The sequence below is a fragment of the Lathamus discolor genome, chromosome 5, assembly GCF_037157495.1.
Source record: "Lathamus discolor isolate bLatDis1 chromosome 5, bLatDis1.hap1, whole genome shotgun sequence".
Taxonomy (NCBI): Eukaryota; Metazoa; Chordata; class Aves; order Psittaciformes; family Psittacidae; genus Lathamus; species Lathamus discolor.
This window is the reverse complement of record NC_088888.1, coordinates 21,104,724-21,116,157: the sequence shown is the minus strand read 5'-3', so window position 1 is coordinate 21,116,157 and position 11,434 is coordinate 21,104,724. Positions and strand designations below refer to the sequence as shown.

The following is an 11,434-nucleotide window of genomic DNA, read 5'->3' as shown; positions in this document are numbered from 1 at the left end:
CTGAAACCCCCACTACACCTACCCAACCCCCTCCTCCCCTCCCCCTTTGCTTTTACTCTTATAAAACCAGGTGTCCATAGTCAAACAAAATCCTGAAGAGGGAACAGCTGAGCTAACAGGGTCTTTACTCATCAGAACCATGCGATACTTTACATGGTCCTCCACAAACAGCATCAGACTATATAAAGTGGTTTACAGAAAGGATGGCAATATGTTTTTCCAGAGTGCCATGTGGGTGAGGAGGTCTGGAAAAAGTTAAGTCTTTTATTACCTTTCTTGGTTAAGCTAAGACTTTACTGCAGTGTTTATGAACAGAGGTAATCCTTTAGCTAAAAGGTAGCAGGTGCTTGGGGCTTAAGACCCTGTCTGTGGTTCTTGTTGATGGCTCAACTTGCAGAGCAATGTCTTCTGTGTGGTGCTGCTATCTGAATACAAATTGCTCTGACTTGTAGCTCCTTTAAGCTTATGGGAGGTGAGTAACTTAGGAAAAGAGAAAAAAAAAAAAAATGAGAGGGAAGTTGTCTAGCTGGAGGGAAAAACTGGGGGAAGAAGGCTTGCAAGCAGTTTGGTTTAGATCCGTGAGTGAGTATAAGGAAATGAATAAGTCCGAAGAACAGTAATGGAGGTAGTGGAGCATCTTACAAGGACCAGCTGAGGGAACTGAAGTGTTTTTAGCCTTGAGAAAGGGAAGCTTAGGGGAGACTATCCTTTCTCACAACTACGTGAAAGGAGGAGGGAGAGAGATGGATGTTGGTCTCCTCTCCCAGGTAACAAGTGATACGACAAGATGAAATGGACTCAAGTGGCACTAGGAGAGGTTTGAATTGGGTATTATGCAAAAAAATCCTTCTCTGAAAGGGTTATCAAACATTGGAAGAGGCTGCCCAAAAAAGTGATTGAGTCACCATCCCTGGAGGCATTTAACTTAGAGGAATAGATGTGGTGCTTAGGGACATGGTTTAGTGGTGGAATTGACAGTGTTAACAGTTAGACTTGATCCTAAGCGTCTCTTCTAATCTAAATTATTCTATGAACTGGAGTTTAACTAGTCTGTTTATCACAAGTAGGCCTCAACTTAGCAAACTTTTCAGTGCATTCATGTTAAGGACTGAAGAACTCTTCAGGAAATAGACAACATCTATGCACCCAAAGTGACTTCTGAATTAGCTAATAATTTTCTGTGAAGTCCAATTTCAATATAACATTTCTCATAGGGACAGCACATTCTGAGTCTTGCTGAAAAAAATATGGTCTTCAGGTCACAAAGATGTTTTCACCTTTCTCACCCTGAAAGGTCACACCTTGAGCAGAATCCAGGTGGGTGGATGCATAATGTATAAGATCACAACTGTAAGCCTGATTACAGTGGTTATACAACAACATTGTGCCTGGGTGAGTTTTGTCCCTGTGCGAGCTAATTTTGAGAACCACTTGCTTAGTGATTTATTGTTGAAGTTCCCTGGAAAAGTGAGCTCTTACAAGCCCCTGATGCTGCAGCCTAGAATAAATGCATTCTGATATCAGAAGAAACAGAAGGAGAGGTGATGCTTAAAAACTTGGCAGAGGTAAGCCTGTCTCAATATCCTTTTTTGCCATATGAGGCAAAGCTGATGTAGTATGATTATTGCTTTTGTAGAAATGAGAAACAATTGTTCAGTTGAGAGCAGATTTACCTATTTTTTCAGAAAAGTTTCCTTCTGTATTGGGGATCCCCCAAGCTGTTTCACAAAGCTCTTCAGAGAACCCAGAGAGTAAAGTGAGGTGAGCTTTTGCAGGTGTGCTAATGTAGATGGGTCACTCAAAGCAAAAAGGTAGGCATCCAGATATCTTTTCTATTTCTCCACCTCTAGTACTAATGTTCTGGGTATCCTTGAGTAGAACAATTGATCATTGCAAGCCTCACTTTTTAAAAAAGTCTTCCTAAGTTGAAATGCTTAGGTAGAAGCACCTATATTATAAAAGATAAATTCTCCCTCATTAAACAAGAGTGTCCAGATCATGAGAAAGCCAAAGGAAGTCAAGGAGTTTCTGTCAGCTCACAATAGTTCAGACAGAATCCTCAAACCTGAGATGAAAGCACATATAACAAATATTTAACTACAATCTTTAAGTGTCTTGAGAAATCGCTGGTGTCTGAACTTTACCTCACTAAAATGTACCCCAAGGTGCCCATTGAGTAGATCAAGGGTGAAATCATGCTTAAAAAAGAAGCTGTACAACTCAGTTATGTCTCAGCTGCAGGACAAGCATGCTGTATGGTAGCTACTGATTATCTAGGTTTGGCAAGGCAAGGCCTGCTCGCTGAATCACAGCCCTTTCACAATCTGTGCTATTGTGCACTGAGGGCTTGGTCACACCAGAGCACAGCTCATGCATGCTTAAATAGAAGTGTACTCCTGCCATAGTCAACAAGCAGCTTCCCTTCAAGGAAGTAAAGGCTAGTATGTATTTAAAAGCTTTGCTGTATCTGGGTAAATGTGCCTCATGACTTGAGGGCTTCTGCTTTCATTTCACAGTGATGCAAATTAGAATAACTCCACCGACATTAGTGGCATTACTTTAGCTTATACTGCTGTGCAATAATGCCATAACTCAACTGTATTAAGTGCTCTGCACTTCTGAGGATACCTTTGTCAGGAATGTTAAGTTTTTGCAGAACTGACTTGTTATATGGGGCAACTGAGAGATTTCCATCTCTGTAACATTAATTTGTTGGCTTCTATCGTCAGGGCCTGGAGGAACCACCTTTCAACCGGGATATCTATAAATTCACTAATATGTATATTCCTTTCCTTTTCAGTGCTTGAACTGAATACATTTATAAAGCAGATATTACTTTAATCACAAAAATATCCCCCGCAAGCAGACATGTTACTGTTCTGGTTTAGCAGGGGTTCTGGTCGTTTCTTCTTCTTAGTTAACAGTTTTGGTTGTTGAAAGAAATGTTGAACCAAGGAGATCTCTGGCCATCTAGTGGTTCACAGGGAAAACTGTATCTTCATCTGTTTTGAGGATGAACTGACGGCAATACAAGAAGAGCTGATAAAGAGTGCTACAGGGAAAAAGTTTTACCTATTCCAACCCCGGTAGGCAGGGAGCTCTTGTCTTCGGTCACAAAAGTTCCGTTTCTTAAAAGCTTTGCTTTGTCGCTGCCCAAGATTCATCACCACTATCAAATGACAGTGACAGGTACCAGGCAGGCTGGAGGAACACAGGAGTGTGATCATTTGCCCTTTGCAGCTTTTCACAGACTGTGATAGAACAGACTCCTCCTAACTTTGGGGGTGGAAGGGGAAGTAAAATGGAGGACTAGCCTTGTGATTAATGGGATACAAAGCCAAACGTGGATTTATGCCTCCATTTTCCTTGCGTGGTTAATGGCACATACTAAAAATTTAGTGTTTACAATATGGAAATGCTGCTTACTCCCACAAGAATTGTCTCTGTTGAGTAGAGAAGCAAAGAAGATGGAGTGTACCTGACACAGTCAGATATGTACCGTTCAAATCCTTATTCTTGTCGACCTAAAGTGCAAATAGCTTGGCTAACAGTGATAATTTTGCAGTCTATTAAATGTGTTTCTAAGGGCATTGTTTTTTGTATGGCCTAAAGCTAGACTACAAGGGGCTCCTTTCTAAACTCTGCACTTCGCAGGCAACACTTCACTTTTTTCTTTTTCAGACTGCCCAGCTGAGATCAGAGCTTTGCTCTGTCAAGCGTTGAGCAAACACATGAAAGAGAGCCCCAAAAGGTCTAAATTAAAATTCAGTAAGAAATTGAGGTGAAAGGAAAGGCAACTCATATGTAGAAACAGTATAAGAAAATAACACAGGACAGAAATCAGTAAGGAGGGCAAATAAATAAATGAAACCAATTGTCACTCCTATGGCCACACCATCTCCAAAGGCCACTCTAGAGCTCCCCAGGCTCAGACTGTTGCCCTGTGTTTTTTTGCAGTGCAAGATAAAGCACAGGCTCTCTGATTTAGATGCCACTGTTAGGACAGAAACAAGTACACTTCCCTCTTGATTGTAAATTAGATCTATACACTATAAGAAGTGAAAAGGATTTTATTAAGATGACAACTTTGCAGTGCAAAGTTAGAAAGTGGCAGAATGATGGCAGTACACAGAATTTCAGTTCAGTCCTCTTGTGTCTCTATTATGGCACACTTTAGTTTCTTGATTGTGTGCTATTATTATCAGCAGCCCTGTGGCATATTGCAGACCTGGGTTGAACTGATCAACAAAATTATGCATGGCAACTAGCAGGGAAGCTGTCAGCTGCTGCAGAGATCTACAATGAATTCAGTAACACCAGCAAAAACAGATACCCGTAGTTCACCTGATAAAGGTTAAAGTTATGATCAGTATATGTGCACAGTTTTCCAAAACTGCATTTGTGGGTCTAAAGTCCTCTAAAGTCATCAGGGAAGACCTATGTCAAATAAGTGATCAATGTGCCTATCAGATGGTGCACAGCCTAATATGTAAACATGTTTGGAGCCACTCAGCAAATGCATCACACAGTGACAGACCATATGGCTCTGTGTAAAGGAAAGCATAGTTAGTGTACGTTGGATTCTGGCTACCAGATGAAATGCTGTTGGTCATTCTTTCCCCAGGAATATCCAAATGCTGTGCTGCTTGGTGTCTGCCATTGCTAAAGTAAAAATATTTAAATAGCGGTTCCAGTACTAATTCAAGTCTGCGGCAAGGAAGACCAAACATGCATAGGCTGGAAAAGGTAGGCAAAGTAAGGGTGACCAGTGATAGCCAATTCTGCTGGAGCTGCTGCATTATAAAAGCAATTGGTACAACTTCTCTTAAGGGCTATTTGTTCCTGGAGCAAATAGATCTCAATGATGTGTTTATTCTCTGGCATAATATACAACAAGGCATCCCTGAACTCCCAACTGATCAGAGATTTGCATTTCCAGCAATTAATTTTAACAAATGTTACTGCATTTAAATGTTGCTATATGTAGATTGATCTTCACCATGTTAAAAAAATAGAATGAGATGTGAGAGATGGAACATATCTATCTTATTAAGACTATGGAGTTCAGATTGATGGTAAATACTTCAGAGAGACAGTGGTGCTGTGCAAATCAGAGTGCCAGACTTAACTTCAAACAGAAAGTATTCTGTGTAGTAGGAATGTTTAAAAAGGCTGAGAAAGACACATCATGACATAGACCGAAAAGAAAAACGTGATTGCAGCTATGTAGTGTTTTGTGATTCAACCACAGGAAAGCTACTCAAGGAAGATAATAAGATTTAAGATGTTAGATATAATAAAGGATAAGATTATTCAGAATTATTGCAAAGAATTACATTATCAAGAAGTGCATTTTAATGCTGAATGTCCTTGCTAGGATCAGATCACTGAACACTGGACAGGAATGCTCTACTCATATGCTTACATGGGTAGAAGTACTCCTACCCATTCTAACCATAATTATCCATGCCTATTCAGGGGTTATGTGAGGAAGACTTGTGCATATCCTTATTATTGATATACTGCCCTCTCCTGGTAACTTCAACTTGAGTACTTTGCTAATCAGTTTCCAATAATTTCAAATAAGCAGCATGCATCGCACAGAACTGAGTGAGGAGTTTTGGGGGAAAGATATGTCTATGAATGTTCAAATAAGTGCACTGAAGGGCAATTTCTTCCTCTGAGAAAAGAAAGTTGTTTGTATACATGTGAGCATCTATTTTTCCATAAGATTATGAAAAGAAAACACTGGAGAAAAGGAACCCTAAATTATTCTATTAGAAGAGGATAACCACGTCCCATCTCTTCATCAAAACTGTTTTTCCTTTCTTCTTGTAAAAGTATAAACAGCATTATGTGTTGCTTCATGATACTTTTTGCCTCCTCTGGAATATATGAAACTCCTAAGAATAGAATTGAGAGAGTGGGATTGTAAGAGTGGGATAATTTTTGTTTACAACTGTATCAAAAAAAGATTGCTTAAGAGCAGCAGAACCAAGAGAGATGACTGTTTCCTGATGTTAGCTGAATGGGCTGGCTCCACACTGCTGCTTGCTTCAGGTGAAGAAATTAGGCTTATTCCTACATTATCCTTTAGGGAAATCTGGTAGATACTGATTTTTCATTTTCATTTTTTTCTTCTTCTCCTTCCCGCCCCCACAGGGGCTTAATGACATTCAGGGCAGCAGTCTATTGATCCATGGAGCAAAGATTCTATCCAGTTCTTTTGTGGTGCAACCTCATGCCGAAATCTAACCAGTTCATCCACTTACTAAAACTTCTCTCTAAGCTCTTTTCTTTTTTTAAAAAAAATAAAAATTATTGAAAGCATTGAAAGGGAAAGAGATTTGAAGCAGACCTGAGTATCAAAACTCAGTTTCTCTTCCTGATTGTGCTCTGATTTACTGTGTTACCCTGCAGACAATGTGGTGACATCTCCTAATGCCTTGCCTGCTTCTGCTCTGTAATATGGAAGTAATTAAGAACACCTGTCTTAGGGTAATGCCTTACACTGATACTTAATGGATTAACATTTGTAAAGCTCTTTGAATGCCTTAGATGTGGGTCTGTATAGAAATTCAAAGTATTGTTATCTTGCAGGATAAACAGGCATTTCTTAAGGTCAATCCTGCTTTATTCAGAGTATGTGAAAGACAATAAAATGCGGGGATAGACACATCACTATAATTCACATAGAGCAAAGCCTGCTGGTTTTCTTGTGCTTCTCAGACTAGCATCCTGTCTTCAACATCTACTCTTTATATCTTAGCCTGACAGCAAAAGTCGCAGTGTAAGGGTAATTTAGGACCTAAAGACACAAATGCATGTGATAGTTTTTGGAGAAAATGGATATCCTGGTTAGAATCTAGAACAAATATGTGTTTTTCTTCATGTATTGCGCAGGCCAAGAGAAAACAACTTTAGAAGGAGTTTTACCCATGGCTGTGGAATGATGTGATCTTTTCAATTACAGGTGATATTCCCTCCTAGCCTCTGGCACCAAGAACACTTTTAACTCTGGCCATCAAAGCTGTCTCTTAGTTCTGACTGTAAGGGCTGTTACACCTTACAGATAAAGGATAAAAGTTCTGATCCAAGTTTTCTGTTTGTATGTAGATTATATATCAGGTTTGTCTGCTGTACAGAGAACAGGGAGGCCTTCACACAATCTCTCAAGTATGTAACTGGGACCTCTTAACAGGACAAATATGTAAGTAGCACAGGTCTTCAACATGCATGAAATCACACAACTACAAAAACCGGCAGATCATCAATCAGACCATGAATCAGCTTATGCATTCACTTTACTTTGGTGAGGGAAATGAAAGACACCCAAACTAAAACCAGGTTATCCTATTCATGTGCCTTGTGGCTCTTGGCAATAACACGGATTTGGAATACATTTTTTAAATGTAGGAAGGGCTCTTTTCCCATCTCTGTTCTAATTCTTCTGTTGCCATCTTCCTCCCTTACAAAAATCAGTCTATTCTGTTTGTAATTCTGCTTAATACAGGCAGATGAAGTGAGTCAAGTCCTTTTTTGTTATTTATAATGGACATGATATTTAGTTAAAATATTACAACCAATCACAAAACCACTGATAATAGAACAAATAAGATAGTTGTGGTTAAGAGCCTGAAGGATGTGAAATAGAACAATCTCATGCTGAGAAAATAACTACGAGGAAATCCTCAGATTTGAATTTGTTTTCATCTAAAAAAAAAATTAAATGTAGAGAGATATGAACTTTCAAATGAATAAAAATTGTATATACACCAAGGGAAAATGAGAAAGCCTGCTCTGGTTTTAGCAGATATTTAGATGGAGTTGCAGCCTATAAGGCAGACTAACCAGCTCGTTGGTCTTGTATGTATGAGAGTTAGAGGTCGGAATGTTTATTTGCCCTTTCCCCCCTGCCCCTCCCTTGAGATATACTAAAAAGGATCCCATGAGTTCTTTTCAACAACAATAAGCAGTACAACCTGATGTAATATTTGATAAAGCACATGAATTTCAAGGTACAAGCCAAGATGCAAGAACTTTCAAGATATTTAAATCTTTATTGACATAATTTCAACCATTTCAATAACATACAAATAAAGGGAAGCTGTCTTTGCAGTTGTCTTCAGTTTTACTCTGGAATAAATGAATACTGACAGTGGTGAGTTTGGGTTGGTTTTTTGAGTGATATGTTGTGAAACATTTAGTTGTGATCTTGACTTAATTATAGGAGTGGGAAAAGAACAAGCATTCAAGTGTTTTACCAAATACATTGTTTTTGTTAACTTCTCATATACAAGCAGATTAAAGAGTATAATGCAGAAAGCAAGTACATACTGTGGGTATAATAGATCTGATTAGGAAATAACTAATGAACATGTCTATAGCTTAATTATTATGGAAAGCCTCACTGTCGACTTCAGTGAGGAAGCTTAAATCTTTAACATGCATTAAATGTCTTCCTGAGTCAGTGCCTATAATGGGAAGTCTAGGGAATGCCTTCTTTCTTTTTTGGAAAAGGGGTTCTGTGAATTCTCCCAATTCAAGTGAATATACCCACTGAAGCATTTGCAAACTATCTTTAGAACTTTGCACAGTGGTCTCCAGTTTTGCAGATTGCTGTGTATTACTCAGTAAGCATGCATTCCTACCATTGCAACTTGTGTTAAATCCTGCTGACATCACTGGACTTACGCTAAAGAGGAATCCAAACCAAGTGCTCAGCAAGCAGCAATGCAATGTATGCTAGGACTTCGATCCATTGAGGAAATAATCATTATTAACACTCTGGGGTCCTATTCCGGCTGCATGCTGGTTTTGCACAGGAGTTATTCCATTTACCTCATTGAATTTGCACTAGAATCAAGTTTGTTCTCTCTCTTATTGCATATTTGGATACATTAATAAGTGTTTATTTTAGGGGGAGAGCATTGCTGAATTTCAGTCTCTTCTAAATTGTGGGATTCAATGACTAACACAAGCTAGATCCTGGCCACACAAAGCACTATGCAGCACGAGTTTAACAGCACAGTGTTAAAAATGAGTCACTTACTTAACAAAGGCAGAGATTGATTAGCATTGAACAGAATAAATTGTACACAGCTAAAATATTTCTCTGCTGTTTTCTTTCAATTTATTTCTTACTTTAAATTGCATGGATTAGGGAAACCAGGCTAATATATTTCACCATGCAGTCCCAGCCTGAATATTGTGGTGACAAATAACAGTGTAAGTTAAATATGCAACAAGTGACTCTATAGATACTCATTTAGATTTGTTAGGTGAGTGTTATTTGGCAGGGGAATATTAAGTTAGCTGATGGCAACTCCTAGAATTCTCAAAGGTGAAATATATTCTCTGCTGTATATCTTTCTAGGTGCCAGCCATTTCTCTGGAGAAAACATCAGGTGTATTAACATAGAAGTAAGGAAATATTCCAAACTTACAGTTTTATGTAAGAAGCTGTTGCGTATCCTATTTCTGACTATAAAGGCTGAGTATTTTCTTTTTCTTCTAATTTTTAACTTACAGATTGTCTTTATATAATCAAAGTATTGTATTCTGCCTTGCACTTCTTGTTTTCTGTCATGTCAGCTAGTTGAAACGTTTCTTCTGCTATTCTTCTATCAAACCAAAAAGCCTGGCTATTAGAAGGCTTTCCCTTTCCTGCATCTGCAGTTTTCATTTCTGCTGCCTCTTTCACTGATCATCTCATTAGTGGTGACAGCTCACTGAAAACATTCTTTTAAATGTCAGCAAATTCTGTGTACTGCCTTCTTGATGGCCCATGTTTGCATTATGAAGAAAACAGGATCATGATCAAAGCATTTTGAATCTTCTCTCCCCTACACCCTCATCTTTATCCTCCCCCTTTTTTTTTTTTTTTTCCCCTGGGTTTATAGGGACATTCCTCTACTCTCCACTCTGCCTCTGTTCTCTACCTCTAAAATGGAGACGATAATGGTGATCTAAAGAAGGGGAAGGTTAAAACAGCTAATGAATTGTTTCAAATTACAGGAACTATGAAAGTACTATCTATGAAACAAAAATACAGATCACAACTGAGGTATGGCAGACAACCATAACAGAAATTCCTGGACTCAGATAATGAAGTGCTGCAAGACAAAGATGGAAGATACAGTAACTTGCAAACTTCCCCATGCTGCACAAAGCTGAAGACACACTGACCAATCATCTTTTTAAAAAGTAAAATGCTGTCAGTTAGTGAATGGTAATAGGAACAGAAACAACTGCTGCTGGTAAGCTTATTATAGACTCTGATGTATATACCCCCAGGAGAATTACAGCAAAAGAGAATGTGATTAGAGGCAGCTGCCAGAACTAGAGGGTAGATGAAAAAACACTTCAGAGTTATATAGGAAATGAGGTGAAATGAAATGAACTAGCCCAGCTGAGATAATATAATGGTATATGCATTTGCCAAGTTTATAAATAAAACATAGACCTATTATTGCACTTCCAGGGCGTACATATCCCAGGGAATTTAATACAACATGATGCACATGTGGGGGCAGAAGGGAAGGTCATATACAAAAATATGATGCTGTAAATGGCTTTCATGCAGTCTGTACAGGGGGAGGAAAGAAAAAAAACCCAGCATTCAAAACCTGACTGTTGCTCTTTTCTTTAAGCCAAAATTCTGATCAGGACTTGGGCACAAAAAGTAAGTTAGACTTCTAACAGAGTCATTCAAATGATAGGAGATAGACGCACCACTTCATTTATTACTGTCTTTAAAAGCTTTCTAGCTCTCTTTCAATTTTTGTCACTATCTCAGTCCATTGGATCTTGATGTTGTTTTCATTTGCAGCTGGTGCAAACCTTTCTGATAAACAGGAGAAACCATCCAAATAATGCGAAGTGTCTTGTTGAACACACACAAACATTTGTGCTTTTAAAAGCAGGTTCTCTTTCTTTAACTCTTGGTGTTTTGAAAGGAAGGAGAAACTCAGTAGTATATGTTCCAAATGGAGCAGGAGAGTATTTGATGAATGTACAGAACATGAATAAAATACGGAGGTATCCTGTGGAGTGTCTTTGATGTAAACGTGATCTCAAAGTGCTATGTGATTTTAAATTAGGTAGAAGAATGAAGAAATTAAAACTCAGGCAGGTGAGGAAGTTGGGAAATATTTTTCAGCTGATAGGATGTAAAGATACAGACAAGTTTTCAGCTCTCACATGATAATAGAGAAAGGTCTTTCACTGAAGCAGTAGAGAGGAAGTTTAAATTAATAAAAAAATACAGAGGCAAAATCTGAATGTATTTACAAAATATGTGCATAAAACCTCTGAAGGTTTTGCATATTTCATTGGAAACCCGAAGAAGGAAGGGGAAATACCAAAGACAGGCAGAAGAATGTTTGATACTGTTCCAGAAAGATTTTAAGAGGTGGCAGAAAAACTGGATGTC

The 11,434-nt window shown here is 38.5% G+C and overlaps 1 long non-coding RNA gene across 1 annotated transcript; it reads left to right on the top strand.

The window, feature by feature from the left end:
* Positions 1–1,711: 1,711 nt before the first annotated feature.
* On the top strand, positions 1,712–11,068 carry LOC136014253 (uncharacterized). The gene is made up of 4 exons (XR_010612574.1): positions 1,712–1,761; positions 4,625–4,746; positions 9,377–9,423; positions 10,018–11,068. It is a non-coding gene; the product is annotated as an uncharacterized LOC136014253 (long non-coding RNA).
* Positions 11,069–11,434: the final 366 nt, after the last annotated feature.